This window comes from Nomascus leucogenys, chromosome 5 (genome assembly GCF_006542625.1).
Source record: "Nomascus leucogenys isolate Asia chromosome 5, Asia_NLE_v1, whole genome shotgun sequence".
NCBI lineage: Eukaryota > Metazoa > Chordata > Mammalia > Primates > Hylobatidae > Nomascus > Nomascus leucogenys.
In genome coordinates this window covers 29,852,942-29,860,936 of record NC_044385.1, presented here as the reverse complement: position 1 = coordinate 29,860,936, position 7,995 = coordinate 29,852,942, and the positions used below count along the sequence as shown (strand labels likewise).

General features: G+C 43.3%; 1 non-coding gene across 1 annotated transcript; it reads right to left on the bottom strand.

Moving 5' to 3' along the window:
- Positions 1 to 228: 228 nt before the first annotated feature.
- LOC115835297 lies at positions 229 to 311 on the bottom strand. Its single transcript, XR_004030285.1, has one exon. It is a non-coding gene; the product is annotated as a small nucleolar RNA SNORD45 (small nucleolar RNA).
- Positions 312 to 7,995: the final 7,684 nt, after the last annotated feature.

Genomic DNA, 7,995 nt, shown 5'->3' with positions numbered 1-7,995 from the left:
CCCATCTCGGCCTCCCAAAGTGCTGGGATTGCAGGCATGAGCCACCTCACCCAGCCAAGTAATTTCTTTAAATAAAAAAAAAAAGGAAACAAGATAATCAAGTACTCTGAGCACTTTCTTTTATTCTCTTAACTAGAATTTCGAGACCTCTGAAAAATTATATGACTGGAAATAGTGGCTTTGGGAACCAAGTTTGTCAAAATTTGGGGGAAGTTTTGGTTTTCTCAGCCAAAAGCTATATTATTCTAGAGTTAAAGTGTTATTATACATCAGCAATAAATTCAGGTAATATATGTCAACACACCTTGACCAGAAATTAGAAATATCTTATTGGAAACCAGGGTAATGGCCATCTGTGTTACAAATTTGCAAAGAACTTGGCTGAATTGTATGTATGTCTTAGGGCATTATGAAAGGTGGAATTGAGCAGTGAACTAGGATATTTCGTGGAAGAAATTTCTGCCCAAATATTGAAGGAGCTGCCTGGCTACTTTTAACTGCATACAGTAAGAAGCAAGAGGAGAGAAGTGATTTAAAGATGAAATTTACAATTAAAAGGCAAGCAGAGCAGAGTTCTCAGCCTGGAGATGTAAAGAGTGAAGGCATCTTGGCTGGGCGCAGTGGCTCACACCTCTAATCCCAGCACTTTGGGAGGCCGAGATGGGCAGATCACGAGGTCAGGAGATCGAGACCATCCTGGCTAACATGATGAAACCCCGTCTCTACTAAAAATGCAAAAATTAGCCAGGTGTAGTGGCGAGTGCCTGTAGTCCCAGCTACTCGGGAGGCTGAGGCAGGAGAATGGCACAAACCTGGGAGGCGGAGCTTGCAGTGAGCCGAGATCACGCCACTGCTCTCCGGCCTGGGTGACAAAGCGAGACTCCGTCTCAAAAAAAAAAAAAAAAAAAAGAGTGAAGGCATCTTTAGGAGAACAAGGGCCAAACAACCCTTTGACAAAGGATGGATAGAAGTAAGCCAGGTGCTATTCATCAAGACAAAAGGAGAAAGACCCCAAAGTCATTTCAGAGATCTTCAAGTCTGCCCCTTCCATTACTGGTCCATAACAGGATCTTGAGGGCAATGTTTCCAGAGAGGGGCCAGTGGGATATCAGTATTTGCTGCCCTGAAATGCTTCGAGTCTCTGCTTCTCTCCTTCCAGCACAGCGTTTCTTGGCAATCTCAGCTGTACCTCAAGTGGGCCCAGCTGCAACTTGTGCTCCCACTCCAGAAGATATAAACAGTAGCCTTGGTGGTGTCCATGTGGTGCTAATTCTATAGGTGTGCTAAATGCAAGAGCTGTGAGGCCATAGTAGCCTCCACTTAGATTTCAAAGAATGTCATGGACAGCTTGGAAACGCAGAGTAAAAATGTGGGGTTGGAGCCTCGACAGATAGTCCCCACTAGGGTAATGCCTAGTGGAGCCATGGGGGTAAGGCCATCTCAGAAGCCCCCGAACTGTAGGGTCACCAGCATTCAACTTCAGCCCGGGAAACCTGCATGCATGAGATTCCAACCCAGCAGAGTCACTGAGTGGACTGAGCCCAGGAAAGCCATAGGGGCAGGGCTACCTGATGCTTTGGGAGCCCATTCCCACCCTAGTATGCCCAGGATGTGGGGCTTGGAGACAAAGTAGAATATTCTCCAACTTTAAGACTTAATGTTCTCTTTCGGGTTTTGGACTTATGTGGGGGAAGTTATTCCTTCTTTTTAACCCATTTCTCCCTTTTGAAATGGGAATGTCTATCCTATGCCTGTCTACCTGTTGTCTTTTAGAAGCACACAATTTGTTAATTTCACAGGTTCACAGCTGGAGAGCAATTTGACTCAGAATGAATCATGCCTTATGTCTCACCCATATCTGATTCAGAGGAGACTCTGGACTTTGGACTTTTGAGTTGATGATAAAAACAAGTTAAGAAACCCCCACATCAATTAAGGAAACTCATCCTAAAAATTTTGTTCTTTTAGAATCATTCCTGGTACCAATTCTCTATCTTAGTCTGTTTGTGCTGTGATAACAAAGTATCTGAGGCCAGGCTCGGTGGCTCACACCTGTAATCCCAGCATTTTGGGAGGCCAAGGCGGGTGGATCATGAGGTCAGGAAATCAAGACTATCCTGGCTAACACGGTGAAACCCTGCCTCTACTAAAAATACAAAAAATTAGCCAGGCATGGTGGTGGATGCCCTTAGTCTCAGCTACTCAGGAGGCTGAGGCAGGAGAATGGCGTGAACCTGGGAGGTGGAGCTTGCAGTGAGCCGAGATCGCGCCACTGCACTCCAGCCCGGGAGACAGTGAGAGTCCATCTCAAAAAAAAAAAAAAAATTGAGACTAATTTATAAAGAACAGAGATTTGTTTCTTGCAGTTCTAGAGGGTGGAAAGTCCAAGATCAAGGGCCCCACAACTGGGGCTTTTATGCTGCATGATCACATGGAAGAAAGTGAGAAGGCAAGAGAGTGTGAGAGCAAGACAAGGTAAGGGGGCTATTGGGATGAAATGAATATGGGGTTATTGGGATGAAACGAATGTATTTTTCATGTGAGAAGAACATGAATTTTAAGGGCAGGGGCATGGTTTCTGTGTATGTGTATGGTTTGAATGTGTTTCTCTAAGTTCGTGCATTGGAAACTTAATCCCCCAAAAAAACAGTGTTGAGAGGTGGAACCTTTAAGATGCTCTGGCTTCATGAATGAATTCATGTTATTATCTTGACAGTGGGTTAGTTAACATGGGAGTGGGTTCCTGATAAAAGGATGAGTTCATCCCCCTTACCTCCTAGAACTCTAGGAGGTAAAACTATAAGAAATAAATATCTGTTCTTTATAAATTACCCAGTCTCAGATATTCTGTTATAACAGCAAAAAACAGACTAAGACAGAGAATTGGTACCAGGAATGGTTTTAGAAGAACAGAACTTTTAAGATTAGTTTTCTTAATTGGTTTGGGGGTTTCTAGATTTGGCTGCCTAATCTGATTAGACATAAAAGTGCTGAGAACTCTACTTATAATAGTACAGACAGCACCGATAGTTCATGGCATAAACTGTTTATCGGGATACACAAAACATCTGTATTTGATACGCCGAACTAACCACTTATAAAAGGCAAGGAGCTTGGTAACTGTATATGATACTTTTGAACATTTGTGGAAAACCATAAACAGCCTAAGAGCTTCTAAGTGTGCCCTGAGGGAGAATCTTCTCTCCTGTAGACGCAGGGCAGAAATAGCTGAAAATCAAACACAAGCCCTCATCATGCAGTTGGCTGAATTACAACAAAAGTTGAACTCTCAGTCTCAAAGGCTGTCCACTTAAAGTGAGGGCATTGGTTGGTAAAGAATGAGGTCCCATAAGTCAGAGTGTAATGGTGTGGGAAAATCCAGGTGAGGCTGGGACTTCAAGCTCCTAAATTCTGATGAGCATTGTTTGCCAATGCTCTCCATTCCTAGCAGCAGCACGTTCCCACCCATAGAGCGATCAGCCTTTCCACCTCTGACAGAGGGGATTAACTCTGTATTTGCCTGAGGAAATGGCAGTGTCCTCCTCTGAGTCAGTTGTCAAGCAAGGCAATGCTGATGCTCCTCAGGACTCAACTCTATCACCCCTCTTTGCTTCTAGATCTATAAAGAGACTCAAGTCCCAGCAGGCCCCTAAGAGTGAGGTACAAAGTGTGGCCCACCAGGAGGTGCACTACACTACAAAGGAAACTACTTGAGTTTTCTAATTTATATAAGCAGAAATCTGGGGAACATATATGGGAATAGATATCAAGGGTGTGGGATAATGGTGGAAGGAACATAAAGTTGGATCAGGCCAAGTTTGTTGGTATGGGCCTACTAAGCTGAGATTATGCATTTAATGTTGCAGTTCAGGGAGTTAGAAAAGGTGCTAACACTTTGGTTGGTTGGCTAAAACATGGATCAAAATTTAGCCCACCATGAGTGAGTAGGAGATGACCTAAACATCCTATCTCCCTGTTTACAATAGAGGAAGGCATGCAAAGGCTTAGGAAGACTGGAATACTAGAGTGGATTTGTCACTTAAAACCTACTCATCCACACATACCTTTCACCAATACTTTGATAAATAGATTTGTAAGGGGAGCCCCAACATCCCTGAAGAGTTCCGTGATTGTTCTTCTCTGAAGACAGGTCCTTGAAGTGAGAATTGCAGTCATTCAATTGAAAAAAAAATGCAATTGTAATGATTGGATCCCAAGGTGGAAGGGGACAAGCGGCAGCATTCAATCATCCATAACAAGGTGGGCACAGGTGCCGTAATGGACAGCAGAAGCAAAGCAACATTCAGAATAGTCTGACTCATGTAGATTCATATGCTGAATGAATGTGGTGCTGGCTAGTAAATCATGATGCTCCTAGAAGTGAAATAAAGAATAAACCTACTAAGTTCTTACTTGATTTGTATTGGCAGAAAACTTTCAGGTCAAGTGAACAAGAGTTGAATTCAAATGATAAAAAGAGGGAATCACAGCCCCTCAATCACTTCCTAGACTTGAGCTAGTTTACAGATCCAGAACCCCTTGAATGAAGAGGAGGCTGGGTCCCCTCCAGGAAGAAACCTGGTACATCAGTGAGAATTTACCATTAATCTATCCCCCATTCTTCCCCAAAGGGACTTCCTGCCTTTAACCAGGGTAACTGCATTGGAGGAAAGAAAATAATCAGACCTTTCAGGAGTACTAGATCCTGGCTCTCAACTAACAAGAGTCTTGGAACATCCCTGCAGCCACCCAGTCAGAGTAAGTGCTTCTGGAGGTCCCATAATCAATGTAGTTTTAGCTCAAGTCTGCCTCCCAGTGGGTACCCAAAACCCATCCAGTTGTCATCTCCCCAGTTCCAGATACGTAATTACAATAGACATACTCAGCAGCTTTTGTTCCTTGTGTACTGAGGGCTATTATAGCGGTAAAGACCAAATACAAGCCATTAGAACAGTCTCTACTTAAGAAAATGGTAAACTGAAGCCAATACCATATCCCTGGAGACGAATGCAGAGATTAGTGCCAACATCAAGGACTTGAAAGATACAGGGTTGGTGATTCCCTCCACATCCTCATTCAACTCTCCTATTTGGCCTGTGCAGAAGACATGGATTCTGGAAAATAACAGTGAATTATTAGCTTAACCAAGTGGTGACTCCAATCACAGCTGCTATACAAGATGTGGTTTCATTGCTTGAGCAAATTAACACATCTCCTGGTACTTGGTATACAGTTATTGATTTAGGAAATGTCTTTTTCTCCCTTTCTGTCTATGAGGCAGCTTGCTTCAGTTGGCAAGGCCAGCAATACACCTTCACTGTCCTACATCTGGGATACATCAACTCCCCAGGCCTATGTCATAGTTTAGTTTGCAAGGATCTTGATCAATTTTCCCTTCCACAGGATATCACACTGGTCCATTATGTTGATTACATTCTGCTAATTGGACCTAGTGGGTAGTGAAGTAGTGACTACTGTGGACTTATTAATAAGACATTTGCATGTCAGAGCATGGAAAATAAATACAACTAAAGTCTGGGGTTCTTCTGCCTCGGTGAAATTTCTAAGGGCCCAGTGGTATGGGGCATGTTAAGATATCCCTTCTAAGGTGAAGAATAAGTTGTTGCATCTGGTCTTTCCTGCAACCAAGAAAGAGGTACAATGCCTAGTAGGCTTATTTGGATTTTTCGAAGCAACACACTTCTCATTTGGGTGTGTTATTCCAGTGCATCTACTGAGTGACTGGAAAACCTGCTAGTTTTGAGTGGGGCCCAGAACAGGAGAAGGCTCTGTAACAGCTCCAAGCTGTTGTGCAAGCTTCTCTGCCATTTGGGTCATATAATCCAGCAGATCCAATGGTGCTTTAGATGTCAATGGCAGATAAGGAAGCTGTTTGGCTGCTTTGGCAGGCTCCTATAGATGAATCACAGCAAACGTCCTTAGGATTTTGGAGTAAAGTCCTATCATCATCTGCAGATAATTGCTCTCCTTTTGAGAGACAGCTCTTGGCCTGCCACTGGGCCTTAGTGGAAACTGAAGATTTGACCATCATTCACCAAGTTACCATGCAACCTGAGCTGCCTGTCATTAATTGTATGTTATCTGACTCATCAAGCCATAAAGCTGGATGTGCACAGCAGCACTCTCTCATCAAATGGAAGTAGTATATACATGATCTGGCCTGAGCAGGTCCTAAAGGTACAAGAAAGTCACATGAAGAAGTGGCCCAAATGCCCATGGTTCCTACTCCTTCTACGCTGCTTTCTCTCTCCCAGTCTGCACTGATGACTTCATAAGGAGTACCCTATGATAAGATTACAGAGGCAAAGAAGACTAGGGCCTGGTTTACAGATTGTTCTGCACAATATGCAGGGACCACTCAAAAGTGGACAGTTGTAGCTCTACACCCCTTTTTGGGAGCATCTCTGAAGGACAGTAGTAAAGAGAAATCTCAATGAGCAGAACTTCAGGCAGTGCATTTGGTTGTGTACTTTGCTTGGGAAGAAAAATGTCCATATATGCAATTTTATACCAATTTATAGGCTGTAGCCAAAGGTTTGGCTGGATGGTCAGGGACTTAATTGGAAAATTGATGACAAAGACATCTGGGAAAGAAGTATGGATAGACTTCCCTGAGTGAACAAAAGATGTGAAGGTATTTGTGTCCCATATGAATGCTCACCAAAGGATGACCTCAGCAGAGGAGGATTCTAATAATCAAGTAAATAGGATGACCTATTCTACGGATATTAGTCACTCTTTTCCCAGCCACCCCATGGGCTCATGAAAAAAGCAACCATAGTGGCAAGAATGGAAATTATATATGGGCTCAGCAAAGTGGACTTCTACTCACCAAGATCAACCTGGCTAAGGCCACCTCTGAATGCTCAATCTGCCAGCAGAAAAGACCAGCATTGAGCCACTGATATGATCCCTGGGGTGATCAACCAGCTGCCTGGCAGCAGATTGATTGCATGGTACTGCTTTCATCATGGAAGGAACTGCACCTTACTAGGATAGAAACTTACTCTGGATATGGATTTGCCTTTCCAGCATTCAATGCTTCTGTCAAAACTAGCACCCATAGACTTACAGAATGCCTTATCTAACATCATTATGTCCCACACAGCATTGCTTCTGACCAAGCAACTCACTTCACAGCCAAAGAAGTGCAGTAATAGCCTCCTGCTCATGGCATTCACTGATTTGAAGCAGCTGACTTGAAGTTGCAGTTACAATGCCAGCTGGATTGTCACCTACTGTCATACTTTGTAGGGTTGGGAAAAGTTCTCTGGAAGGTTGTATATGTTCAGAATCAGCATTCGCTGTATGGTACTGTTTCATAGTGAAGATTCATAGGTTCAGAAATCAAGGAATAGAAATGGAAGTGGCACCACTCACCATTTCCCCTAGCGACCGACTAGCAACATTTTTGTTTCCTGTTCCCACAACTTTATGCTCTGCTAATCAGAGGAAGAAAACTTCCACGAGGAGACAATAATGATTCCACCGAACTGGAAGTTAAGATTGCCACCTAGCCTCTTTGGGCACTTAATGCTCCTGAGTCAACAGACTAAGAAAGAAGTTGTAGTGTTGGCTGGGATGGTTGAGCCAGGCTTCCCGTAGGAAATTGGAACTACTATTTCATAATGGATGTAAGGAAGAGTATGGCTGGAATACAGGAGATCCCTTAGAAAGTGTCTTAGTATTACTATGTGCCTGTGATTAAGGTCAATGGGAAATTACAACTACCCAATCCAGGCAGGACTACAAATGGTCCAGACCCTTCAGGAATGAAGGTTTGAGTTACCATGCCAAATAAAGAACAATGAGCAGCTGGGGTGCTTGCTGAAGGCAAAGGGAATATAGAATGGTTTACAGAAGGTAGTTATAAATATCGACTATCATGGCATGACCAGTTACAAAAAGGAGAACCATTTCATGAATATTTCTTCCCTACTCGGTTAAGAATATGTTTGTGCATGTATAGACATA